Source organism: Candoia aspera, chromosome 5 (assembly GCF_035149785.1).
Source record: "Candoia aspera isolate rCanAsp1 chromosome 5, rCanAsp1.hap2, whole genome shotgun sequence".
Classification (NCBI taxonomy): Eukaryota; Metazoa; Chordata; class Lepidosauria; order Squamata; family Boidae; genus Candoia; species Candoia aspera.
The window spans coordinates 101,220,242-101,248,116 of NC_086157.1; the positions used below are offsets into that span (position 1 = coordinate 101,220,242).

General features: G+C 41.3%; 1 long non-coding RNA gene across 2 annotated transcripts; it reads left to right on the plus strand.

Annotated features, from left to right (window-relative positions):
- Positions 1 to 2,776: 2,776 nt before the first annotated feature.
- On the plus strand, positions 2,777 to 8,619 carry LOC134499223 (uncharacterized). 2 transcript variants are annotated; one of them, XR_010068108.1, is made up of 4 exons: positions 2,777 to 3,281; positions 4,676 to 4,837; positions 6,692 to 7,011; positions 7,528 to 8,619. It is a non-coding gene; the product is annotated as an uncharacterized LOC134499223 (long non-coding RNA). The 2 variants fall into 2 exon arrangements; XR_010068107.1 differs by having other exon boundaries at positions 2,777 to 4,837.
- The last annotated feature ends 19,256 nt before the right edge of the window (positions 8,620 to 27,875 follow it).

Consider the following 27,875-nt stretch of genomic DNA (forward strand, 5'->3'; position numbering starts at 1 on the left):
ACTTCTTTTTCTATGCAACTTCCCCGTATTTTGGTTTCCTTTGCACCATTGTTTCAATGTTCCCTCTATACTGGCTCCTAGATCGAAAAGGTACTTTGTATTTTGAAAACTAGCAATTTAGCAATGTAAGCAGCCATGCAATGTAACCTGCCTTGTAGTCTCTTTGGGGCCACAGCAATGGGCTTTGCTTATCCAAGGTAAAATGAAGATGTTTTGGCCAGAAAGGCATTTTGCCTTCTTCCTGAAAGTGGAGGAATTGTATAGCATGCATGCCTTTTTTTTATGGGTGGGAGGGGAGCAGTGGGGGAGAGACTCTCTGTTAACCCAGTTGATTTCTCTGAATACTATACATAAAGCACTTTGGGGGGGGGGGAAACCTTATGCATTAAGGAGGTTCATAAATGCTTTTTATCAAGTCTTCAGCTTTTTTTCCTTTCCTTTTCTGTCTTCTCATTTTCCCTTTCGGGTTGTAATTTGGTTGGGTTGTAACCGAGAATGGTTTTCCCCACCATTCTTAGCTCAAATAAACACCCTCTCCTTCATTTCCCCTTGATACAACTCTCTACAGCAGTGTTTCTCAACCTTGGCAGCTTTAAGATGTGTGGGCTTCAACTCCCAGAATTCCCCAGCCAGCATGGGTTGGCTGGGGAATTCTGAGCGTTGAAATCCTCACACCTTAAAGCTGCCAAGGTTGAGAAACACTGCTCTAGAGTTTTGTGGAAGGGAAAAAACACAACATCCACAGAGAACAGTCCCATAGGGATCACTTTTGGTAGCAGCTGAGCAGAGAAGTACCTGTCCTGTAAAATGTAAGATGTGTCTGTGTTATCTTAAATGGAAACTTACTTTATCGTGTTACTTTAAGTGGAAACTGCTTTGCCAGGTGCAGAGAACAGCTCAGGCCCTAGAGCTTTCTCTTAGCATAGTTATTTATTTGAAGCTTTGAAAAACGCCAGATTTCTTACATACAAGTGGGTGTGTGTGAGTGAGATTGTTCCTCATAGCTGAGTAAGACTGGACACCTAAAGTGGGCTTAGATGGGGTGCAAGGGGAAACTCAAGCTCCCAGTTGTAAAGCTAAATAACAGGTATTTTATGATAACCAGCTCCATACAGTTCAAGGAAAGCCAGAAAGACCAAACCTTTCAGCAGGATTGAGGGAGCAGGGCTGAAGTCTTCAAATTTTAGTACGCAACCAGTTCCCAGGTCAACATAAGAACACAAGAGGTGCCCTGCTGGCCCATCTAGCCCAGCCGTCTGTTCTCATAGTGGCCAACCAGCTGCATAAGGAAGCCCACTAGTGTCCCATCAGATGGCCTTCAGAGGCAGTTACACTGCCATCAAGGCTGATGGCCATTAATCCCCAGGACTTCCATGAATTGGTCTTACCCTTTTTTGAAGCCAGCCAGTCTCATATTGAATCACAGAGAACTCATGTTGGGGTGCCTTGTTCTCAGCAGGAGATCAGTAGGCAACACTGGGTTGTCTCCTGCATCTCTCCTCGCTCTTGCCTGTATCTCTTGTTTTTTGTTTGTTTGTTTTTTATTTGTTTTTGTTTGTTTGTTAAGATGCTGCACATGTACCCTGAGAGCCAGTTTAGCATAGTGATTAAGGCACCAGGCTAGAAGCTGGGAGATGTGAGTTCTAGTCTGGCCTTAGGCCCAAAGCCAGCTGGGTGTCCTGGGGCCAGTCACTCTCTCTCAGCCCAAGGAATGAGGCGATGGCAAACCATTTCCAAAAATTATGCCAAGAAAACTGCAGGGACTTGTGCAGGAGTCAACACTGATTTGAAGACACCAAAACAACAGCGATCATGATGGCTAGGATTTAAATAACCACAGCAATTATCATAGTGTCACATGGGTTAGGGAGGCAGGTCCATATAATCTATGGCATCCCATTCCGCTCTAGGGCCTAAGAGAAGGCAATTTCTATGGCTAAATAAGATCACATTTCTAGTCCATATTATTACAGATGACATGCTGGTAATACTCTGATAGAAGATTTTACATATATCAAACTTACATACAAATGTATTTTATATTCAGTATTCATATATTAGAACATTTACACTTCTATTATAGCTCTGAAACCATGTTTTATTCTTTTATTTAAGATTTCTGTTGGCCCTCTTACTTCTCACAGGCCTTGATAGATACTGTACCCATAGAAACAAGATAAGGTGTACATTCCAAGGATAGCTAAACAGTACTTTTCTCCGAAGAAGCTAAGGGTCAAGAGGACATAGCAAGGACAGAAGGAAGTCCTTTATATGGAAAATGTGGCTAACTGAGTAAAGGGATGGTGTTCTATAGGAGGAGTTGAATGGAATGTATATAATGTGCTGTGCACGATTGCCCACCTAACAGCTTGTTGTCATTGCTTTTGCACTTGGGTGAAGAATAAAGAACTTAATTTCATGCAACTGCATGTTTCTTTGACCCTGGCTCAGAAATGAACTTAGTAAGGAGCAAAATTCTAACAACTCTTTTTTCTAAAAAACAGAAAAGAAAATCAAGAGCCTAGGAAGTAATAATTGCTTATTGTCTCTTTTCACTTACAGCAACTTTGTACCAATCTAGTATAAGCTACACCCTATCCTGTTTTGAGCTGTGGTATTGTTGGAATGTTTCAAAGGAACGCACCCCCTTTCTATATTTTTCCTCTGCAAACCGCCATGTTGTCTCCCCCCAGAACACTGTCTTCCTGCAATATTGCCTTCCCCTTGAGCAAGGTAAAAGGTTACAAGTTACAAAACAGAATGGCTTCAGTGCAAAAGGGGATGCCAGAGATTAAAATGTAAAAGGAAGCCCAACTGGTCAGACAAAGGATTCCCTTCCGATTTAATCAGAAACCCTGGAACACAAAATGTCGCTCCTTCACAGACTTTAGCAGAGCCCATTCAGGTGAACAGCCAAACAGATCTCCGTAATCCAATCCCAAGAGATTCCTCCCAAGGTGGACAGCCCAGGCTAGTAGACAAAGCCACAGCCCTGCAGGGAACCCAGACCATCAGAGCAGGAAACACCAACAGCAGGGCGCCTGACCACAGAGCGCCTCCTCTCTGAAATCTGGTAAATTGCACTTCTCTCAAGTTCCTAGGGGGCGGGAAGACCTTTGCATAGCAACAGCAAGCTCCCCTGTATAAGGGGCTGGTGGGGAAATACATGCATGGCCACCTTCCAACCAGCATACTGGGTACATGCTTTTGGACAACAAAACAATTACCTCTGCTCAAGCAATTTCCTGTGTTCTTCAGTTCCAGCTTGGGACAAACCTCTGGTAAGTTTTCCTTCCAACAGTATTTAATTCCAGAACATGTGGAGTAAGAGGCCTTGAGAATAGGTGAAGTAATTGGATTATAGGTTAAAAGTTGCCAAGCTATCATTTTCTGATTATGAATGACTACGCAGTGCCATATGGAGGCATGAGGGCAGATGACAGGAAGTGATAAAAAAGAAAAACCTGATATAACAAGTGCATGGTAATGCATTCCAGGGGAAAATACTATAATGATCCCTCAAAAATACTCTGAGAATTAGTCACAGCAACACCATCTCACAAATATTTGCCCTCTACTCTAAAGATCACTAGTTACAGATATGGGGAATTTTCTACTAAATGTTTTGAAGATAACCCATGAAACTCCTACAAAGCTCAACCTCAAGCATACTTTTGCCCTGGAACTTTACCAACTGTTGCTCCCTCCACCCCCTTTGGAGGGAGCAGGGGCTGGGGGGAATTTTCATTTAGTTATTTCTCCATCGGGCTTGGGGGAAACTCCCTATGGAGAAATAATAACTAAATAAAAATCTTGGGGTGAGAAGTCTTACGTGGGAGGCACTCGTGCTCTTTGGCTGCATTTGCAGCATGACGGTTAGTGAGACTGTTTGTTCAGGCTTGGGTGCTGCCCAACTCCAGGCATTCTCTGGGCAGCTCCCAATATAAAAAATGAAATAAAAATACAATAAGGTAAGTAAGTACAATAACAGAAAGAAACAACATAGAAATACCGAAACATATGCAACATACGTTAAACGGTGCTAACACGGGGTTCCATCCATCCTGCCCCAAGGTCTGAGAAAAAGCCAGGTCTTTAAGGCCTTCCAGAACGCCATTGGGGTAGAAGCCTCTCAAGGGGGCCTCGTCTCAGAGGGCAGATGCTCTTTCTGAGTTCGTACAGCCTGCTAAGCCCAGGGGAAAAAATAGCCAAGGCTAAAAACTAACCAAGTTTAGTATGTTCTAATGGGGCCACTTAGGTCTTTTGCCTGTATAAACGTAGCCATTATGTGCTCCCAACACTATGTACAAGTGTAATTCAGAGCATTTTGTATTTTGTGTGTTTTGAATAGATGGGAGTTTCATTCAGAGAAACTTCTTTAGTACTAGCCAGAAGGGCTGAATGAGTAGCCATCACAGCCTTTGGATAAGTGCCCTCAGCAGCTGGCAATTGTCAGCTACAAATTACTTGCTAGCAATTGCTTATTAAACCCAGGATGACAGGATTTCCCCTTCACCTAAATTCTCTCTGGGGCTCACAGAGAGACTTCAGAGGGAAATGTGCATGATGCTAAATTCCACCAGGCCTATAGAAATCTTAGTAGGGGAGAAGTCAAACCCTTAATGCAAATACACTTCAAAGGAGCTGACAACTCATCACTCTGTCTTTGTCCCAGGTTTTAAATCAAGAGTGTCCAGGGTGACACATTACAGCTTGTGGGGAACTGCAGCAGAGGCCCATGTCATGAAGCAGGTGGAGCAGTGATGCAAAGTGGATGAGGACACACCATACCCGTGGACAGTGCAGAGAATTTCTATTTTTGTCCCATTCTGGGGAAGTAGGTTGGGTCTTTTTGATTGTTTCTTTTTAACCATTTTATGATATTTGGGGGTTCGGCCTCACCTACAGTGTGACTTTGGGCAATTGTGTTGATGTAACTCAGCAACACTGTTGGGAACATGATGTTGTCAGAGCACATGTGGCCCTGCACTCTAAAGTGCTCTCTGAAGTGGGAAGAAGGTTTTTTTTTGTTTTTTCCAAGTGACTAATCCTGACTCTTAAGAAACTCACTAATGTTAGGATTTATATACACCCCAAAGAGGCTGGAAAGTATGTTACTGTTTTGGAGAACAAATCCACAAAATAACGGGGTTGGGTCTCTCCTTCCTTTGTTCTTTTTTCCCTTTTGCAATCTTGAGGACTAGAAATGATCCTTGGCCATTTCATTTTCTCAGTGTGGAGTTGGTGCTACCCCCTATCCCTGAGTCAACACAAAACAACACAGGAGTAAAATTTGCCATTCCCATTGCCAATTCCTATCCTGCCTCTGTCATTGCTATCCTGAGTCACTGCTGTGTGATGTCTCGATTTGTGAGTGTACCACTTGTGATAGACGACACAATATAGATTCTTTGTGGGCTTGCAGTCCCATGTCAGGGGGAGAAACCTCCACTAGTCAGGTCAGCAGGAACGGGAGGGTCTGACTTGAGGGCTCTGACTGGCTTCTCTATGCTGATTTGTCTACCCCCTCTCAACACTTCATTGAGGCATCTCTTGGATTTAAAATAATGTGAAATAAATATTTGGGAAGATGCCAGGCAGAAAGAGCTCTGGAGAAGAGCAGGGTTATCTAAGGTGTGTGTATGTGTCAGAAAAGTAAAAATAGCAGCTGAAATGAAGTGATTGAAGCTCCACTCCTTTTTCTATGTGTCGCAACTTTAATCCTATGATTGTGGTGGCCATCTTTACTTCCCCCCCCCCCCCGCAGATACCCCTGGAGAGGAGAAAGGCAGGCCATAATTGTGCTGCTAGGAAGGCTTGTAGAACAGGCCAATTGACTCTTACTAGTTGTTGGGTGACCCCTTTCTTCCTGACGTCAGGGAATAGTTACTAAAACTGACAAATACAGGGAAACTGGCCAATAAGGAACCCCCCCCTTTCCCCCCCCCAAAATGAAATACTGTATGTTGAGGTCTGCTCTCCTTCATGTTGTTGGAGCATGGAGAGAAGCTGGGGTCAAAATTAGAGAGCAGGGAGATAATAGGTTTGAAATTAAACTAAGGAAATTAATTGCTGATGGGGAGAAAAAAGATTAATAGATTGGAAAAAATGACTGCTGTAATGGACTGCCCATGGCAGAAGAAAGGCAGCTTTGAAGGCAGTTTTCCATCTTTGTTGTCTTTGCTGCTTTCACTTTACCCTGCAGAAAAAAGATGAGAGTTGAGGTCTACAGAATTTCCTAGAGATTCTCCAAGACCTCTATTTCGAGCATGAGCAGGCTACAGCAACAGGCACGCTGCTCTGAGAAGGGTGGGTTCCATCTTGTAAGCAAGAACTAGTGTCTAAGGTGGGGTTTTCCCCCTGCAACACATGTAAAAAAGGGGGAAGGGCTTCAATCACTTAGCAGTGGTCACTGTCTTGACATTTTTGACCACCCCACCTCCCCACAGACATTCCAGACAGATTTATATTATAGTAGTTCTGCCTCAGCAGTTTAATCATTTGGGTGAAGGGGGACCCCCACAACTGCAAGACTTCCTCAATCTGGTGTCTTTGGAACATGCTGGACTAAATGGCCCATAATTCTCAGCCAGAGCCAGAAAATACAAAGGATTAGCTTGGAAATTTTCTGAAATCCCAGCATTGAATAAAAACCTGGACCAGAGGATTACCCATTTTTTCTTTTTTTCAGACATTCCCTATTCCTACCACCACCTGACAGAACAGAAGCAGTATTAGGAACCGACAGATCCCAGCAGCCTTTTGAGTTTTGCAAGGATTAGGAGGAAGCACAGTGAATATTTCTGAGAACTCATATGGGCCTGGAAGAAGAGTTCTTGAATTTCCAGATTAATTCCAGAGACTTACTCAGAATTGTTTTGCATAGAAAAGAACCATTTGGGAAGAGCGCTTTAAATGTTTTGTTTGGGATTCTGAACTCATTCCCAGAACTACAGTTGCCAGCATCCCTGGGCAGAGAGAGTGACATTTAATCCTATTTCCACCTGTAATGTAAGTAAGCTCTTAGTTTCACTGCATAGTCACCATTGAGATGCAGAGATAGGTGGTAGTATGCTAGTTGGTAGCAACTAGAATGCTGAAAAACGCCCATTGTTGATCTGGATGATTAATGTTTTTATTAATGATTTGGTTAGCGTGTTTTCACATTTATTGCAATGATAAACCTGCATTTGTTCCTTATTTGTTGCATGTAGTCCACCTTCAACTGTGGGAAAATTATGTTTCCTGATTGGTACCTGGACAATTGATTCCTTTCATTGCTGTAATGACTCCTGTGGGGAATTTGATTGTTTCTATGTTTGTGGATAACAAAGAAGGACATAAGCCAGTTGGATATTTTTAAGGCTTAGGCTTCAATCTACTATGCACTTATTTAGAAGATCTATTGATATAGTAAATCTTACTTCTGAATAGACAGAAATGGTCATGGAAAGGATTGCACAGTTAATCTCTTTCAGGTCAGCTGGCTTGACAATTGTCTCTTCTCTTTCTCTCTTGGAATCATAGGACTGTAGACTTGGAAGGCACCACAAGGATTATCTAGTCCAACTCTCTGCAGTGACCAGGAAAACCAATGAAACCATTTGTGAAAGATGACTGTCCAGCCTCTTCTTAAAAACCTCAAAGATGGAGAACCCACCATTTCCATAAGTGGACTATCTCACTTTTACACTCATGTTCTTGAAGGATTCAATATGTATATTTGGAAGTTGTGCTCTGTGCATTGTCAATGGACTACTGTAACTAGCTCTACATGGACCAGCCCTTGAAGAGCATTCGGAAGGATCAACTAGTGCAAAATGAGGCAGTGTGTTCCCCTAGAACAGCACACATTATACCTCTGCTCCACAAGTTGCACAGGTTGCCAGTTTGCTTCTGGGTCCAATTCAAGGTGCTGGTTTTGACCTTTAAAGCCCTATGTGGCATGCAGCCTGGTTATTTTAGGGATCACCTCTCCCCAGTTAGGTCTACCCATCCCATTAGGTCCAGCAGGAGAAGCATGTTATAGGTCCCATTTGCTAAAGTGTTCTTTCAGACAGGATTGAGGAAGGGAGCATTTTCTGCCATAGCACCCACTCTTGGAACATCATTCCCCCCAAGGTGAGATTGGCCCCAACCCTATTAGCCTTCCAGAAATCTCTTAAAACATGTTTTTTTTCAGCAGGTTTGGGGATCCCATGGAAATAGGGAGCCCACCAGATGGTTGTATTGTATGTGAGATTTTTGTGCATTCTCCCATGTTCTTATTTATATTTTACGTTAATTGTTTTAATGGTTATTTAAAATTTGTTTTAATTGTTTGTTTTATTGTACACCGCCCAGAGTCACGTCAGTGAGATGGGCAGCTATATAAATTTGATTGATAAATAAATACATGTGGAAGCACCTGATAACATTATAAAAAATGAAGTATAAGATTAAAGCCTCAGAAAATCAGCTCTCAAATGCATTTCCTGGTCAGGCATATTTGACACTCAATTTATTTATCTGTTTATTTTTTACATAAGGCAAAAATCTTATTCTTCTAGGACTTTTAATATAGTCTTAATTTAACTGTTATGCTATCACTGAGCTTTTTAAATACGTATTTTTATTTCTGCTGTTACTTTTATTTCTGTTTTACTTTTAGCTGCTTAAAAATTATCACTGGTTTCACGTTACAGATTTTCAGCTGCTGCTTTTAGTGTCAGTGCTTATATGGTGATTAAAAAAGGACTCCAGAACATTTGTTCTGAAGGGAAACGTTTTCTAAATCAAAAAATATGTTTCTTATTTGAAGGCCTTTGTAACAAAGGCTAAAAATATACCAGGGTTGGGTTTGATTGTTTGTGTGAGAAATCTACTTGGAAAGGCAAGTAGTTAAAAGGGAGAGGACTTGTGTAAAGATATTAAGCTAATGTCAGCACACAAAATTGAAAGCTACAATGTGCTTTGGCCCTGTCAGTTGACGATAAACTCTCAGTATTTCTCTACACTGGTGCTTAGTTGCACAATAAGGCAAATTTCACAAGAGATAAGTTGCTGGAATGGGGTGGTTCAGTGACAAAAATTGAGAAAAAAGGTCTTCACGCCATTCAGATTTAGGATATTGGTCCTCCCAGTCATCCCCACCATAAAGGCATAGGGCTAAAAAGTGAAGAGTCTCTCCCCTTGCACTTGACTCCTGCTGAAAATGTGGACATGCAGCATGTTTGGTCAGCTCTGATATAATTATTTTAAGACTGGGAGGAAAAACTCCATGTCCACTTTTGGCATGCCATCCTTGTATCTTTCTACTGAGAAAATTGCCCATTTGTTCCTGCTTTTAACCCATTAGCACTTGGTAATGGGTCATGCCATCTTATCCCAGAAGAAATTTTGTCAATGAGTTTTTGAAGAACAACACATACAGTGTTAGCAGTGTTATCTCTGTCCCTGGGCTTCTTGACGCTCTAGAACAGTGTTTCTCAACCTGGGCAACTTTAAGACATGTGGACTTTAACTTCCAAAATTCTGCAGCCAGTCATGCTTCTGTGTTAGTGTGAAGCATCTTCACATGAGTGTGTATCTCAATACATCTTTAGCTTCAAAAGTGGTTTGTGAAAGCAGGGAACATTGCTATTCAAGCAACAGATTGGGTTAGTTGAGTTCAAGTTGACCGTGGATAAGCATGTAATGCAGATTGAGCCACTCACATGTAATAAAAATGGTAGGAATAGGTAGCTGTTTTATTTATTTAATAAATTGATATCCCACCTTCCTTTCAGGAGCAAAAAAACAGCCTACATAGTGCTCCCTCCTATTTTCTTCACCCCAATTCTGGGGATGCAGTTGAGCTGAGAGAGGGTGCCTGACTCAGAGTCACCCAGTGAGCTTCCATAGCCAAGGGCAGGCTAGAAACCTGGTTTCCCTGCTCTTAGCCTAATAGCTTAGCCATTATACCAAAGAATCAAGGCCAATTACAGTTTACTGTTGTGTTTTGTCTAATCTCAGAGCACATGGTCTACAGAAGTGTTTCTCAACCTCAACAACCTTAAGATGTGTGGACTTCTAGTTCCCAGTTTACTGGCTGCAGAGTTGAAGTCCACACATCTTAAAGTTGCTGTGATTCAGAAACATGGTCTACAGCTATCAGATCTGAGCTGCAAAAATAGGAATGCCCTCTAGATGGCAGCAAAGAGGAAGTGTTTTAGTATCTGTTTGCTGTCCTCTAGTGGGCATTGGGATTTCTGTAGCCAGGACCAAGCCCAACTGCTGAAGCCTGAGTTTCAAAATTATTTCTGTTTTTCTTTTCAAAGGCAAATAAGACTTCCTCCAACCTATAATAAATCATGCTGTAATACTATCATTGAATTTCCCAGAGAATACACAGGGCTGATTCAATACATTTTGCTGTCTGAGAAAAGAAAGTACATTGCCACCAGAGTTAAATTTCCAAAAGTACCTTTCCCTACTCCTGGCAGCAAAAAATGCAGCATTTATGACACCCCAGCCATGCACCCCAAATCTGCTGCTTTAGATGCCCAATATTTCATCTTATGACTTGAAAAATGGCTGCAAGGTGCCTCTTTCCAACACACTAAATGGCTACTGTGGAAGGTAGGCCAGTCACAAAACAGAATAGAGACAGGCAACAAAGCTCCCTTCCATATTTCTTGGTCCCCCAGGAGACTCCCTATCTATTCTCATCTTACTTTGTACAGGTGAGCACATTTCCATAAAACTGCTTTTATAAAAAATCGAAAAGCCAGTCACCTTTTTTATTTTCTAAGAAAACCTATGGAGCCCATAGCTTGCTTGTAACATCTCATTTAAATTTTGTTTGAAATTAAGGCCATGTTTTACTTTCCTTTTAAAGTCAGGGACCTGAAGGATGCCCATCCCTGAAGGATGTTGGTTGTCACATCAATGCCCATTGGCAGTATGTGGGAGATATTAGAACTGGGATCATCCTCAGGAGAGGAACAAAAAAGTCAAAATGGGAGCAGCAACGGTGTGACCAAATCACTGCTTCTTAAGTGCATTGAGCTTCAATCAAGACTGCCATCTGGACACCCCCCTTTCCATCAACACCCCTGCTTAGCATTACCCAACAGTAGGGTTGGGTTAAGAAACAAGTGGTGTAAAGGAACATATCCACAACTATGGCCGATTTTGCCTTCCAGGGTCCCAATACAATTTAGCAATTATACCACAGGTGTTGTAAGAAAAGATAGGGGTATATTCAACACTCCTACCATGAGGATCTGAATGGGGCTTAATGGATTGTGGAGACCACAATGGAAAGATGGACATCCATATACCAATTCTCAGTGAAAAGAATGGGAGCCAACTTGCAATCTACCCCACTAGGGATTTTTGAGAATTTCAGATTTCCAGACAAGTAAGAAACTGGGAACTAGTGACCAACTTCAGCATCATGGGACTTTTTGCATATGCGGCTAGCGTACAGTATGTGACTAATGTAAGTCACACTGGACTTTCCTGCCTACCAGCCTAACAGACGAGAAGCCAGAGGAAGTTGATGTGAAGATCAATGTCATACACAGAAGGACAAGACTGGCTGGCCCCTTGTGGTTTCTCTGTCACGGTTCTCTCGGTCTCAGAAATGCAGTAGTGGAAGAATTAGAACTTTATGGAGGGAAAGGAAGAGGTAGTTATGACAGAGAGTTACATTTTCAGTCTGAGGCTAGCAATTAATGATATCAGCCTTGCTCTTGGGGAAACGAACTCTCTTTTGAATTCTCCCTTCTACACAGTTCCTGTACTTGTAGCTGAGTTGCAAGTTGCTGGCATCGTCATCATTATCAACATCGTCATCATCAAACAACTTTCGCCTTAGTGATTGTGAAAAGGGGTTGGATATCTCCAATTCTCATGCCACAAATGTCACTAGTCAATTAACCAAGTATTCCAGACTGGTCAAAAGAGATCACAGTAGTCTTTGTGAGACTCTGGCTCCAGTCTTCCTAAACTTGGTGCCCTCCGGATATGTTGAGATTACAAATCCCAGAATCCCCAAACAGCAAATCCAACAGCCACGTTGACTGGGAAAACTAGTTGTAGTTCAATAGATCTGAAAGGTATTGCTTCTGCATAGGAAAATCAGAATGAGTCTGGTAATACCTTTTCAGGCTAACATTTTTGTTAAAAGGTATAAGCTTTTGTGAACTCTTCATCACATGCATGGAGTGGCTAAACTGATGTAGGATTTAAATTGGGATGAGGTGGGGGGGGAATGGAAGGGGAAGGCAGGGTGGTTATGTAAAATGCAGGTTACTGTGGGACAGATTACAGGCACCTTGTCAATTAACAATTGTTCAGACCTGAGGTGGCCTGAAACCTTTTGATGTATGCAAATTCAGTAGTCTGTCACTCAGTTGTGCTTGTAAAGTTTCTTTCTTTTCTTTCCTTCTTTTATAAATTTATTCACCGCCCATCTCTCCCCTACGGGGGGACTCCCAAAACAGTTGCTTTGAGGTTTGTGATGGAATCTTCTGGGAAGTTAAAATGCTCTATTGTTTTGCCCTTGTTTTGAATTCTGATGTCAAACTTGGGCCCCATTAATTTATATGGCTGTCAGAGTCAGTTGTTTGAGATGGGCAGCCATATAAATAAAATAAAATTAAATTAAATTAATAAATAAATAAATAAATAAATAAACTTTTTTGTGCAAAGTTTAGCCTGTTTGTCCTAACAGAATTCAGAGGATCATTGCTGGCAGATGATGGCATATATCACATATTGCAGGAATAACATGTGAAGGCACCTCTAATCTTGTCTATTAAGTTTTTGGGGTCTGTGATGGTGCTATTGGCAAAACTGTGGGGGCAAAGTAGATATCTGGATTTGTTGCAGGGTCTGGTTCCCATCATTTCCCTGTTGTTTCTTGTTGCTGCTTCAGGTTGGATCGGTTGTCTGTATGCAAGTATGGACCTGCCACCCAGTGCCTGAGAAAATGCAGTGCCCAGTATGGGTTGTATCTTACTAACAATATGTTTGAATGGCTTGACTGTGAGCTGTTGGTGACACCTGGTGGCGTTTTCTTGTTTTGTTTCTGTGGTCTTTTAATAGGCTGTTCCTGGGAACTGATTTGGGTCTGTTGATTTGTCAATTGATCTCATTGGGTCGGTAGTTCAGTCTCCTGAATGCCTGATTTAATCCCATCAGTTGAGCATCTCTGACAAGAGGATCAGAAATAAAATCAGTTGTAGCCCAGAGCCTGGCTATTGATGGTAGATTTAGTGTTACGTTCTGGGTAAAAGGAAACCCGAAGCATGGAGATATGCACAGCAACCTTTAGGGTTCTTGTATAACATGGTATTTACATTGTATAGTTTTTGTTGTGACATCAAGTAAGTGGACTTGTTTCATAGATAGGTTGAGGGCAGGAGAGGTGGTTGGACTTTGCTGGAGTGGTGTTTATACAGTGTGGACTGGAGATACAGTGCATGTCCAAGAACAGGTGGAAGAAGAATCTACAGCGGAAGACCCAGCAGGAGCAATCAAGACATAAGGGAGAGATCTGCTGGGTGGATGGGTTGGTGGAAAGGACTACAGCTTTTGGAGGACAGATCGGACATCAGTGAGGATAGCTTGACAAACCTATTGGAATCCAAGAAGCTCGGGAAAGAATTATTTTCCCCTCTTTCCCTTCACCTCGCTATGCTCAAAGTAATCTCAGAAGTGAAGGTACTAGAAGTAGCTGTGTTAATCAGAAGAGGAGGAGTGAAATAGATAAGACGTTAAAAAAAACAACAGAACCCTTTATGTGCAATTGTCTGTATATAGTTAGTTAAGCTAAGGCGACTATACATATTGGAAATGCACACATTATCTACTTAAAAGCACTGCAGCAATAAACATAATTATAACTTATGGTAGAAGAGCAGGTATGTCCCTGGAAACTTCCTGTTACTTTTTCCACTCTCCGTTAAAGGTACAGTTTATGTTGTTGCCAAAAGTGGTGTAGTTACGGATGAATACGAAGTCATACAGGGTAATGGCAAGGCATGCTGTGTTGACATCGATGATGATGTTCCTGATGGTTTGAAGTCCATGTTTATGGGAGATTTTTATATATATATCTATATATTGTTTCAATATTAAAATACAAAGAATATAGAAAAAGGCAAATATTGACATGCAAAGAAAGGGGGAAAAAAGAGAAAAAAGAAACAAGGTAATACAAAAAATGCTATTACAATTTGAATCGAATCAATTTATCCATTCAGTCGTATCCGACCCTTGGCAATTCCGTAAGCCAATTATTACTATAATTACTACAATTACAGTAAGCTAAAAAGAAAACCATGGTAAAGAACAAATGAAATTGCATCCTCTCCTTCCTTTCCATTTATATCCCCAACCATGAGCCACAGCTTAAATGCAAACTTTGCATCTAACATTTGCAATTATTGCAAGTTTCTATTTGAGTCCTAACAACCACATTCCAGATATCTAGATCTGCCTTCCTCTATGATATATTGTATGTAAGAGAGTCCTTCTTACTTAGATGTCTATCGTGGATATACACTGTTAATTTTGCCATTGCAGCATATTCTCCTATTTTAGTCTTCCAGTCTGATATTGTAGATAAGGGATCACCCATTTTTGTGGGGGATGCTGATGTAGTGCCTCTGCATCCATGGTAGCTAAAATAATGTTGCTAGGGAGGCTACCAATAGATTTCAGTCTTTGTAGGAAGTCTGGAATGTCTCTTATGTGGCTGGGAGTGCTGGTAGCAAAAGATCTGAGTACAGATTCCATGAAAACTAACATACCAGCTGGTGATGGTTTCAAAGCTTGAGACAACAGGATGATCTGGATTGCTTGCTTTGTGTATTTTTGGAATTAGGTAGAGGATGCCTGGTCAAGGCTCCTGTGGTGTCTCCAGGAAAATACAGTTTTGCATGTCCTTAGGAAATTCTTTCATCAGATTGCCTAGTTCTTCCTGATAAGTGGTTTTCAGATCTGAGGATAGAAGTTGATAGAACTTAGTATTGGAGAGTTGTTTCTTGGCTTCTGTGACATACTCCACCTTCTTCACAATGACAACTAGCTCTCCTTTGTCAGCTTGTTTAATTATAATATTTTTTTCTTGAGGCCTTGGATGGCATCTTATTCTGCCCTGCTGCAATTTTTTGCATAAGGGGAGTTGTGGCTTAAGCTTCTTGGCAAAACCATTCAATGTAGAAATCCAATTCAGTGTTATGTCCATCTGGGGGCGTCCTTTTTTTTTTTTAATGCATTTGGGGTTTGATGTGATCTATAGTTGTATGTTGTTTCAGGATGTGTTAGGCTGATGATGGCTGAATATCTGAGTCTTGCTGGTTGTTTTGAAAGTATTCCTTGAATTTCAAGGTCGCCACAAAGTTATATATTTTGTGTGGGTTCTGTGGGACAAAGAGATAAGCCTCACTTTGGCTGAGTTTGTGGTTGGATATTAAAAACCTATGGATATTATGAACTGCATAGGAAGTGACCCATGAAAGTTTATTCTCAGTTTCAAAAAACCTACAGAGAGAGAAAGTATGATGCAAACCTAGGCTACTGTGTTGTTCTAGCACCATCATGTGGTGTGAATGAGAAAAATAAAAGCAAAAAGGTTTAATGAACAGTAATGGGACAAAGAGTGATTGCTACAATCAGAAAACGTTCAAGGAATTTCATTAGAATGTGGGGAAAATACAGATGTTTATTTTAATATGTAAATTTTTCTTTCAGAATACTCTGTGGTATGAGTGGAAAAACACTCCTAAATAAGAATTTTGAGATCATACACCACAGTGACAACTAGCTCTCCTTTGTCAACTTATTCCTACACAGGATCGTGCAGAAATTTGCAAAGATCAAAATAATGAAGCACAATATTGCTTCAATCCAGTGATGATGGATGTGCATTACTAATAATTCAGGAATATGAAATCATAAAGAGAATTAATTAAATGAATGAGATTTTAAACACATTTCATATTACTGTGACTTTTGTTTCGCCAAAACTGCTCAAGCTTCTGGATCTTCAAGGGCAGCCCCATGTAGAGCATGTTGCAGGGATGAAGTCATGAGGAACACTCCCAATGGGCTTTTTCAGCTGAATAAATGGGGCAGCCAAGGAGACTGCAACAGGCAACAGAAACTTGGCAAGGCCCACACACCCTCCATCACTTCACAACAATAACATTCAAAAACTCAAAGAAATTCTAAAGAATGAAGTAAAAACATGGAAATCTCTTTTGTGGAAGAAGAAAACTGGGAGACAGATTTTTGGCCAAATTGTAATATGTACTGCATTCCTCTGAGAACACCATATCACAATCTCCAATTCTTACGAGAGGCACAAACTACACTGAAGCAAAATGTATTCCATGAATAACATTGTAGAAATACTTCCAAACATTGGCTTCTGTTGAACTCAGTGCAGGAGTGTTAAATATGTCCTGTGCCCGAGGCATAAAAACTGTAAATAATGAGCAGATATTTTCTTTTTGCTAAGCCTCCCTCATCCTGGCATCTTCCAACAGTATGATGACCCAACTGCTTGCTGGAGATTCTGGGAATTACAATCCTGACATATCTGGAGGTTACATGAATGGCAAACCATGGTCTAAGATGTGTTTACCAGTTAGAAGAGGAAGAATGAAATTGAGAGCCACAGCAAGAAAAACACAGAGATAAAGCTTATCCAATGGGATTGTGACTAAAATAGCTGGGACATTAAAGAGTGTCTTCTCTGCCAACACAGATGACATCAGCATAAAAGCAACAACAGCTGGATTTGTTGGCCACTTGAAAATCCATTAACCAGAGGTTCATTTAACCTTTCAATAATGCGTTGGATTTTATTCTTTATGCTGCTTTATGCTGTGATTATTATATATTCTTTAGATTTTGTTGCTGATGGGTTGTATATTTACCATTTTGTTTTTATCTTAACTGCTTGCAATACTCTAATGATTTTATGTTTGTGATCATGACTGCTGTATTAAAAGTATTATTTTTTAAAAAGTTCAGAATGTGTAACAATTCAATTATTTTTAACTCAGGATGGGCAAGTCACAACCTTCAACCTTGTTTTTAGCACAGAGCCTTCCAAGTTGGCATGATTGAAATCATAAAATTATAGTTATAAGGCACCACAAGGTGCCAACTCTCTAGTCTAGCTCAACTCTCTGCAATATGCAGGAAAACTAGTTAAAACATCCTTGAGAGGTGGCTGTCCAACGTCTTCTTAAAAACCTCCAGATATGGAGAACCCACAACTTCCATTGGTAGTGTGTTCTAGAATTGATTGTTCTACAGATCTCACCATCAGGAAGTTGTTCCTTATATTTAAATAAAATCTAGGTGGCTGCAACCTCTACCCATTATTTCTGATCCTAGTTTCTATGGCCATGCAGAACAGTTCTTGACTGTCTTCCCTGTAGCTTCCTTTTATGTACCTGAACTTGGCTATCATGTCTCCCTTAATTCTTCTTCAGACTGAACATCCCAAATTCCTTCAGCTTATCCTTATAGGGCATGTCCATAAGTCCTGTATCATCCTTATTGTCTTACCCTGAATCCTTTCTAACCTGTCAATATCCTTCTGGAAATGGGGTGCCCAGAATCATACCCAGAATTCCAAGTGTGATCAAGAAAAATAATGACTCCACGCATCTTTGATACAATGCTTTTTCTAATGCAGCCCTGCATTAGCCCTTGTGGCAGCTGCCTCACTCTGCTGACTCATGTTCAGTTTATTATCAAGGGCCACACCCAAACCTTTCTCAGATGTAGTGTTTCAAGCTTTGAATTCTCCACCTTGTATATGTCTCCTACATTTTTTTCCTCCTAAATGTAATACCTTATATAAAGGGCATTCTGTCTGTCTCAGCCCAGTCCTCCAACCTGTCCAATTAGATTGCAATCTCATTCTGTTGTCTTGGGTGCTAGACAGACCTCCTAATTTTGTGTCAACAGCATCCTGGTCATTTATGGCAGTGTGATCATTCAAAGACTGATTCATGCAGAATCGCCCTGGTCTCCACTCTCCAACTTGAAGGAGAGCCATTAAGGGTACAGTTTGCTGGCCAGCTGTGGACATGACTGATTTTTCACTTTTTCCCAACAAATAACAAGTCCTGCATTGCATTTTTGTTCAACTATAGCAACCAGTAAACTTCTTCATTTGTCTTATTCAGGGTAGTTTTTTCTCCTTCCCAGTTTAGCCTTGTGTGATTTCCCACCCAGGTACCAACCAAGTCCAACTCTGCTTAGCTCGTTTCGAGATCAGCCAAGCAAATGTTTAAATAGAAGGCTGGGGCATGACATTTCAACTTCTTTTATTTGTGGAATTGTATTAGCAATGGTGAACTTCAGGGGGACAGAAGCCGACATGTCTTTTATATACCTGAAAAAAATGAGGTTTGCATTTTTCAAGGATAGATTAATGTTCCTGGAAGACTCTTCTCTCCCAAATCCAAATCTTATTCAAGCATGTGAAGAAGCAGCAGAACATCCAACACTCCATCTAAAGTGTGCTCTTTTGAGAAGGGAACCTGCATTATGAACCGCATCCTGTTTCAAATTACGGCTGCTTTTTTTTTTTTTTTTAAAGGGGGGGATCCATTTTCAGACATCTCTAGTAATTAGGCAGACTACCTGGTCCTTTCCAGTTGTTTGGCACTACAACTGTTATTGGCCCCAGACGTAATATGAAATAATCAGGCATTATTATAATTATGGAAGCCAGTTTGGGGTAGTGGTTAAGGCATCAGGCTAGGAACCAGGAGACTGAGAGTTCTAGTCCCACTTGAGGCACGAAGCCATCTGGATGACCTTGGACCAGTCACTCTCTCTCAGCCCGAGGAAGCAGGCAATGGCAACCACTTCCAAAAAACCTTGCCAAGAAAACTGCAGGGACTTGTCCAGGCAGTCTCTGAGAATCAGACACAATTGAATGGAACACACACACACGGACACACACACCAAAATACCTGGAGAGTATTTTATCCACTCTTTGGGGGGAGATGGGCTATAATAGAAATCTGAAAAATAAATAAATAAATAAATAAATAAATAACAGATTGCCTGTTTCTGAATTAGAGTGTCTTGGTCCATGCCTGTATAGATTTTCAGATTTCCACTTAGGTAGGCATACTTAAGTATTTGGGTATGTTTTACTTGTTTTGAAGAAGAGATGGATAAATTTACTTCTTTCAAGGTCTGGTTTCTATGCCTCACTATATACAGAGAGCTTATTCTAAAGTCTGCAACTTTAGAATTGGAGCAGCGATCCTTCATGCATTTACCTGGAATTAAGTTTCACAGACCTCAATGAGTAAAAAGATTGTGTATGAGTATGAGATTGCATTGCTATTTTTAAAATCATTTTCCTAATTGAGGCGAGGGATGTATTTAGGCTGGATTCCTCAGATAATATATTGTGACCTGCTTTCTCAACTCCATCTGCAACACCAGAAGAAGCTATTTCACCAAAAGTCCTAGCTTCTATATTTTTTCTTCATCATCGCTGCACACCCAGTTGCTTTCTACCCAGACATTGCTGCCTGACTCATTCTGTCATCTGGTGAATCTGGGTATGTGGGAGTGGCGTTCCAGTTTTCTAGATACTCTTGGGAACCAGTTGATTAAAGAGAAGAGTGGCTGATTGTGTTCCTACCCAGCTGTCTCCCAGGAATTAAGACTGGCCACGTAGGAGAGGCCAAAGACAATACTGGCATTGTTAAAGCTTGCCCAACTGTAACAGTGGCTTCTTAGAAAGGAAATGGTTGAAGTTTCTTTAGCATTCTGTATAACATAGGAAGGATGAAAGGCCTGAACACAGGAGTTGCTGCATCAGCAGGTAAAAATCCAGAAGGTTGCCCAAACACCCTCAAGATGTCCCCTTGCATGGTCCCCTGAGACTCTTTAGAATAGCCACCCCAGTGTTTCTCAACCTCAGCAACTTTCAGATGTGTGGACTTCAACTGGCTGGCTGGGGAATTCTGGGAGTTGAAGTCCACACATCTGAAAGTTGCTGAGGTTGAGAAACACTGACCCACCGAGAAGTTAATAGTTACAGCTGAACTACTTCACATTGGCAGTAATGTCCAGCCCTGAAAGCTAAGACATTAAATAATAAATCCATCACCTGATTTAGGGCTGGATGAAGATTGGCAGAACTGGAGATCACACAAACCTTCTCTTAATTTCTAGCCAAGCTCATATGCAGGATCACCGCTCGGCTGTGGAGACAGGTGCCTTTGGGAATGGACTATTTACAATCTAACCAGTGTCCCTTCTTGCTGTGTAAAACATGACCCCCATCCACTTCTTTTACATGTGTGGAACACACAGGAAACACCCAATATGAATGCAAAATCCGCCAATTTTCTGGAGCAGGGATTCTGGAATTCTCAACAAACCAGGCTTCCGTTTTAATATTTATATTCAGAATGGTTTAATATTGCTTCCAAGTTTCTCTTAGGTAGGTTTTCAAACTTTATTGTTGTAGGCTGATGTGGTGATTGCTTTTTTCTATTAAGTAGAATTCTGTAGCCACCCTGGCTGTCCCTGATCTGAAAGGTGCATGCGAGGTGTTCCTCTTGATGAAATCTGGAATCTGGGAAGTTTGCTGCAGGTTGGATAATGAAAGATAGGACACTCTCATACTTCCATCCATCTCCTTAGCTAAAGTACTGTAAATCCAAGATATTTTTTTCTGATGGGGGTGGGAATCAAAAATAATTTATTTTCTACCACACTGAACTGGATTGGGAAAACAATTGCAGAAGGAACATTCAGCACAGCACCTTCCTCTGTTTCTAGAGGTGCTTTGGTGAACATATTTCAGGGTGACCACACTGCCTTTGTGAAATGTGTTCAACAAATCTTTTGCAACATATTTCATGCCCACAGAATAAACTCAGCCTTCGGTGAGTTGTTTCTCCCTCTTAGGCTGCTTCCTCCCTCTACCCCTTGAAGATGGTTGGTGCTTCAACCAAACTTGGGAGGGTTTTCCAGTCTGCCCCCACAGTTGGACAAGGATCGTGTAATTTTGGCAATAAAACAAACTTGACTTGGAGAACTGAGTATGAGTTAAAAGCAGATGATATACTTGCTTGCCTGGGTGCTGTATTTATACAGTGGTGCCCAATAATACTGAGTGGGCAAAGCACAAGGTGATAGCATGCATTGGAAACTTAAAATGTGATAAAATAAGAAATTTCAAGCAGATAAAATAAAAAACCAGGCAGAGGTCTGCAAACCATTTGAAGAGGCAGTTTGCAAAGTGTCAAAAATGTGACATGCAAAATGTCACAACTTATCCAAGGCTTGGTAAACCCCTTTGAAAACTTCCCCGCATCATCTGAGCATGCAGACATACTTTTATCACAATTATCATAGAAGTGAAGGAGTCAACACCATCTGAACAAGCTTGGGCACATGTGACTGTTCCACCCAGTACATTTATTGGCAGTTTCTTGGATGTGCCTTCTGTGCACACACAAGTATGCTTAGATAACATGGGAGGCCTTCCAAGAGGATGTGCTGAGCCTTCAAGAAGACCGGATAGCTTGATACTTCAAGCAGCAGGTTTGGAGGGTCCCTTCAACCCTAATATTTACCAGCAAGAATCCCAACGTTGAGATTATCCCCAATTTGTTAAAATAGACATATTGTTATTTCTGGTAACCCTTAATGGACTTTTGCTGACCAGGACTGAATGATGAGGTTTTAAGGATCTGTTTATAGATAAGAGTTGAGATATGGGAAGAAAAGATTGTCTGTTGTACTTTAAGAGATAAGTTGTTAACACTGTTTATACTCCTTGTGATGATGGGGGAAATTATTTCTTTATGTATCTCTTCGCTATATTCTTATTTTTTTCCTTTTCTATTTTTCTATTTTTCTTTTTTTCTGCACTTTCTATTTTTTTCTTTTTATTCTTTTATTTTTTTGTAGTTTGTATTAGTTTTTACCTGTTCAACTGTAATGTGTAATAAAATTGTTATATCAAAAAAGAGATTATCCCCTAGCTAGTGTCACTTCACTTCAGGAAGGTTCTCCAACTTTTTGGAAAGTTAAAAATGGAAAAACTCAACCATTCCATTTCCAAATCATTTAGAAGGCTTTTGCAGAAGGATGAGCTGTCCTGAAACAGAAAAATGTCATGTGCTATTTCAAGGTCATTCTTTTTCTCTCTCTCTCTTCAATGGTCTGACTGTCAGGTGCACAGCTTAGGCATGTAGGCAGGGACAGAGAAAGGGGGGGGAAAGCTTAAGCTCCTTAGAATCACTTGCAAGTTGGCACTTGGGTTTTGAAAGAAAGAATCCAGAGAGGCAGATAGGGAAGAAGGGGGGGGAAAGTGGGGGGTCTTGTCATTTTGGCAAGAGCTGCTGCTGCAGTGAAAGGTGCCCAGACAGGACATGGGCAGACGACGTAGCGCCTGAGTGAGCCAGAAATCAGACAACCCACAGCCAAAGCTAAAACCAGAGAAGGAATCTGCATAGAGTTGGCAGAAAGGAAAACACAGCCCTGGACTGCAGATGGTGGCAAACACCTGGTGGTTCAGGAGCTGGAGAACTGAACAAGAGTCAGTTCAGAAGGAATGAGAATAGTAAACTTCAGGATAGCGATGGGTGGGCAGGCAAAGTTGTTTGCATTCCTAAGCCTATGCTGGGAATAAATGTGGGAAGAGAAAGAAACTAACAGCTAAGCATTTTGTATGATAAAGTTAAGGAGTAGAGATTTGATTCATTTAGTTAAAATGCTGTTAATATACTTACAGTTAGATTTTGTTATATATTTGATCACACTCTCTCTATATATATACCAGCGTTTCTCAACTTTGGCAACTTTAAGATGTTTGGACTTTAACTCCCAGAATGCCCCAGCCAGAGGTTGAAGTCTACCCGTCCTAAAGTCGCCAAGGTTGAGAAACACTGCACTAGAGCATCTCTGACAGACGACCATCCAGCCTACTGGAAGAGCATTATCAAAGGAGAACTCACCACATCATGTGGCAGCCTGTTCCACTGGCAAACAGCTCGTGCAGTCAGGAAGTTATTCCTTCCTTGCAGTTTTAACCCATGGATTCTGGTCCTGTCTCTGGGGCAATAAAGCAAAAAGTGAAAGATGCTCAGCTGATGAAGGAAAATGTTTGGAAGTTTTTATTTCTGTCAAGGGAGGTGTTACAAAGTCCTGACTGAAACAGTGTCTAAACTTCTGCACCTGGCGTATTTGCTGCTTTCTTTTTTGACTCTGTGAACAATACCATGTAAGTAGTAAGTGTGCATTTAAATTGGCAGAAAGAAGTCATCTTTAAATTGGAACCATGTAGAGGTTGTGTCAGCTTACGATCACTGAGGGATTCACTGAAACAACCAATCTGACCAGGCCTACCCAAACTTTTGCAAACAACTATAAACAGAGACATTCCAAATTATTTAAGTGTGGCTTTAAAACATTTATTGAGTCTTCCCCTCCCTGCCCCAACCTCCAGAGATCTTAAAATTATTTCCAAATACTTTGCTGCCAAAATCCCAGACTCTGGATTGCATCAAATTTTAGCAACCATCTGCACCATCAGATTTCAGTGGCCAACGAGAGGGACTCTTCTCTGAACTCCGAAAGGCCCACCCTGTTCTAACTGCTTTTCCCTGGTCCCTCGATTCCTTCAAGAGTGTGCAATTATTTCTGTGCTGAAGATGCCTGGTCTAAATTCACTGGCTAGTCCTTTCCCCCCAAAAGGCTTTTAAAGCCATAATAGACGTCCAAGTTGCCCTGAGATGCATCAGAGCTTCTTCGTTTCTCTATTTAGTTCTTTTTCTTTGATGCACAGCAGATGAAGGAGGGGGCGACTGCCCCAAGGGAACACTCTCTCCTTGTATAGAAATGTGCTTCAGTGATACACAAACACACCAGGAACAAGCAGCCAAAGGTGAAACATCAGGTCTGAGCATGCTGCTTTTGCTGGGCCAGCTGTTTGCCTTCTCCATATCCTCAGGCAGGCTGTCACTTTCACAAGCCCTGTTTTCCGCCAAATGAACTAAGTCGATTTGTTTTCCTGGCTCTTCAAATTTAACTTCCAAGAGCAGAGGAGGAACTGGGAAAAGAACAGTCTCAGGGGTGCCCCCCCACACCTTACAGAGGCATCCCTGCTGCCACTTGGTTATCTCTTTGATGGCGGACCAAGATAGGCCTCTTTTTCCAGCTATCATTATAGTCGATGGGCTTATTATTGGTTTATTTTTTTAAAATATTCATTTATTTATTGCATTTATAGGGCCACCTGACTCAAAGCATGTGACTCTAGGCAGTGTATAGCACAAACAAACACACACCCCATCAAATAACCATGCAACATTTAAAAAGATGGCAAATATATAAAATATAAAATGGTGACTGAATGTGATAATTAAACAATCAAAAAGAGATTCCTCTCAACTGGAGCAGGTCTTCACCTTTTTCTAAAAGCAAGCAGACTGGGTCCTGTGGTATACTGGGTGCGGGGGAGAGGGGGGAGGGGGCAGAAAAAGTAGGCCAAGCTCCATTCAACAATTTTGCCCTTTATTTTGGTGAAAACCGAAACCGGAAGAAGAACCTTACAGTTCCACGATCAATCAATGGTTTTGATGCTGAATTTAGCAGCATGATGTGCAGGTGGCAAAACTGAGCTGGGGGGTTGTATGCAATGTTGGCATAATCCCTGCTGTCCCTTTATTTGATCAGTCGATCGACCAATCAATTTATACAGCTGTCCAGTGAGCCTGCCACTCAGAGCAACGTACAGAAACTGCACCCCTGTAGTATAATGATGCTTTCAGGTGGAAAGCCTAATTTGTTTTTGTACATAGAGTGCGCTACTTTACACTTACAAGGTGGAAAAAAGTTTGGGTTGGTTGCCCCCTACTGATCCTGTGGTTATCAAAGTAATCATTCAATAGCCTCAGCCCTTGTGATTCTTCAGGCCATCAACCCATTGTCACATCCTGATAGAAACTGGTCCATAGCTTTGCAGAGAATCAGTTGCCACAATGAATGAATGGAGAGACAAAAGGTGTCACCAGCTGTGACTGTTATTTCTTGGGTGTGGTAAAAAATTATGCTTTGCAGGTGTACATGGCTTGGAGTTCCTCCGTGGCTTGCTGTAGAGACACTGTTGCATTTGTAGAGTTGACACTCAGGTCTAAAGCTTGTAAGCCAAACCAGCCTCCAATATTTGTCCTTCCCATTTATCCTCATCATCCAACGGGTAATAAATGGTCTTGCCTTAATACTATTTTTCCCCATTTTGTCCCTCTTTCTCTAGATGCCCAACACTTTCTTTATTATTATTTCACCAGTTCCTCTCTTATTCCACTTTAACCTACTTGATGGAGGGTCCAGAGCCCCTCTGAGACTCTGAGAGGACCTGGGATAAAATGTCCCATTTTCAACTTTCTCCTTTTTGCATTCTAAGTCAATGCAAAACAAATGCAATTTATTCTTCCCCCACCCGTTTTGTCCATTGTTGTACATAGAGGATGCTAATTTATTTATATATTTATTTATTTATCAATCAAATTTCTCTCACCGCCCATCTCTCCTGAAAAGCAGACTCTGGGTAATTTATACTTACAAGGTGCAAAAAGTTTGGGTTGATCGCCCCTTACTGATCTCGTAGTTATCAAAATAGCCATTCAATAGCCTCAACCCTTATAATATTGAAATGGATGGCCCAGCAAGGAGGAGCATACAGGGAAACTCCATATATTGAGGTATCTGATTTGCTTGGACGTACTGAATGAAAAGCATTTTCTTATTTCAGATACTTATTTATTATTATTATTTATTTATTATTAAATTTATACACCACCCATCTCACTATAAAAGTGACTCTGGGGTCTTACAAATAAAAAACTCAAATAAAAATATTGAGGTATAGGCTTCAGGGTGAGGAACTCATGATAGCCCTAAAGCTTCCTGTTTCCTAAGAAGGTCTGTATATTCTGGCTGCGTATCTGTTGTTTGGTACCCATTTCTTAAATAATAATCTCCAGTTGTGCCATCTAGCTGGAAGAATAGTACCTCTGCCCTTGTGGCAATCTTAGCAGGATCCATCCCTTTCTTGCATGTGAGTTTTTGAAATAAATTGCACAGCTAGGTGTTGGGAGATGTACTTGTTGAAACAAAGGTTTCCAAAACAGTTGACACAGCCAGCAGTTTCTCCATCAGAGCAGCTCCTTGTATCACTAAGCTAGATGTCCTGCCCTCTTCCTTCCTGGGTGTCATATTCTCACTGCAGCCTCTGAAAGAAAACCTTTGCTCAGCAGAGATAAATGGAAGTAAATTCTAGAAGTCCATTCCCCAGTCTGCCCACCCGCCCCAGCTGCACAACCGTTCATTTTGACCAGCCTGTTTCTTTCTGCCAAAGTTTAATAACTCTGTTGTCCTGCAACCAGATGTATCCACCTGCCTGTGTGTTCAGTTTGATCCAGGATCTTTGGCAGCAGGTTTTTGGCTGCTCCATCTCAAGTGCAATATTAAGCCTTTGGGGTGAGGCATTTTTGGATGTCAGCTTTTTCAGCAAGAACAGGGAGTGGGAAAATATGGAAGTGCAAAAGAAAAGACCTAAGGGAAGAACCCCCCATTAGCATGAAGATTTGGAGTTACAGCAGCACATTTCACACAGTAGTGGTCTTCGTCGCCATGCTGATCTTGCTGGTTTCCCTTGGACAGCAAACAAATCCTTGCAAGAATGTACTGGCATAGCTGACATCTGGCCTGCAGATGCCAGGCTCCCACAAAAGCATTCAAATTACTGGAGAATGCCAACATCTGGAAGTGTCCTTAGAAACACATCTGTATTCCCAAACATATCCAGATTTCCCTCTGCGCGTCTTCTGCAAAGCCATATTTTAGTAGTTAAGACCCAATTCGAACGGGAAACAAAGAGGTGAGAAAAGCAGAAGGGCACCGTGCTATTCATTTAAATCAATCATGCTGACTATAGCATTTGCCTACTTGTACTAATTTAATAGCTATTTCTTACATACTTAAGCTTGTGGAAGGGCCACAAGCTAAGCAGAAAATCAGAATCCCTAGCAGTGACCCAACTTTGGGTTACCACTGCCTCCTCCATGATTTGCAAGTTGATTTTAGCATATATGTATGGTAGATATTTTTGTTTTTAAGGAAAGCTAAGGTTTTAGAGGGATGAGTGAGCACATCCCCATCTGACGCAATCACAGAAATCACACAGCTATCATTCAAGCGTATTTGGAATCTGCTTGGCAGATCAGCAGTTCCACTGGAAAAAGAAGAAAATGGGAATTATGTTATTGGTTTAACTTATTTTAAATTGCCCAGAGATACAATGTATGCTTCTTCCAAAGCTGGGGACTGCACTGATCTTACAACAGCCCCTGCTCCCCATCTCAATTCATGGGGCTTGGGAAACTGAGTTAGTTTTCTATTAGTTGAGCTGCATTAGCTAATCAGTATATTTGCAATTGGCTGAGCTGCTACTCCAAAAATGGCAGCATTTCCTCAACACGGTAGGCAAGTTGCCCACTGGTGGAAAGTTCTGTATTGTCCTACCTCCTGGAATTTTCTCCCACCTGCCTGCAGCCAAGGCATCTTGCTACCATCCTTCACTCTTTCCGTACAGTGAGCTGATTGTAGTTGCTACCCAAAGCAATTATGGTGAGAGAGTAAGTGGAGAGTATACCAACTGGCTCCTGGGTTTTTTTTTAGCACTTTTCCATTCACTAACTGGAGAGAACACTGGCTGTCCGCAATGGAAGGATGGAGTGCTGCAATGGAACACTTTTTCAGATGCTACAAAATTGCTACAGAAGAGGAACAAGGCCAGAGGTGTTGTGGAGAGCCTTGATCTTCCAGCTGAA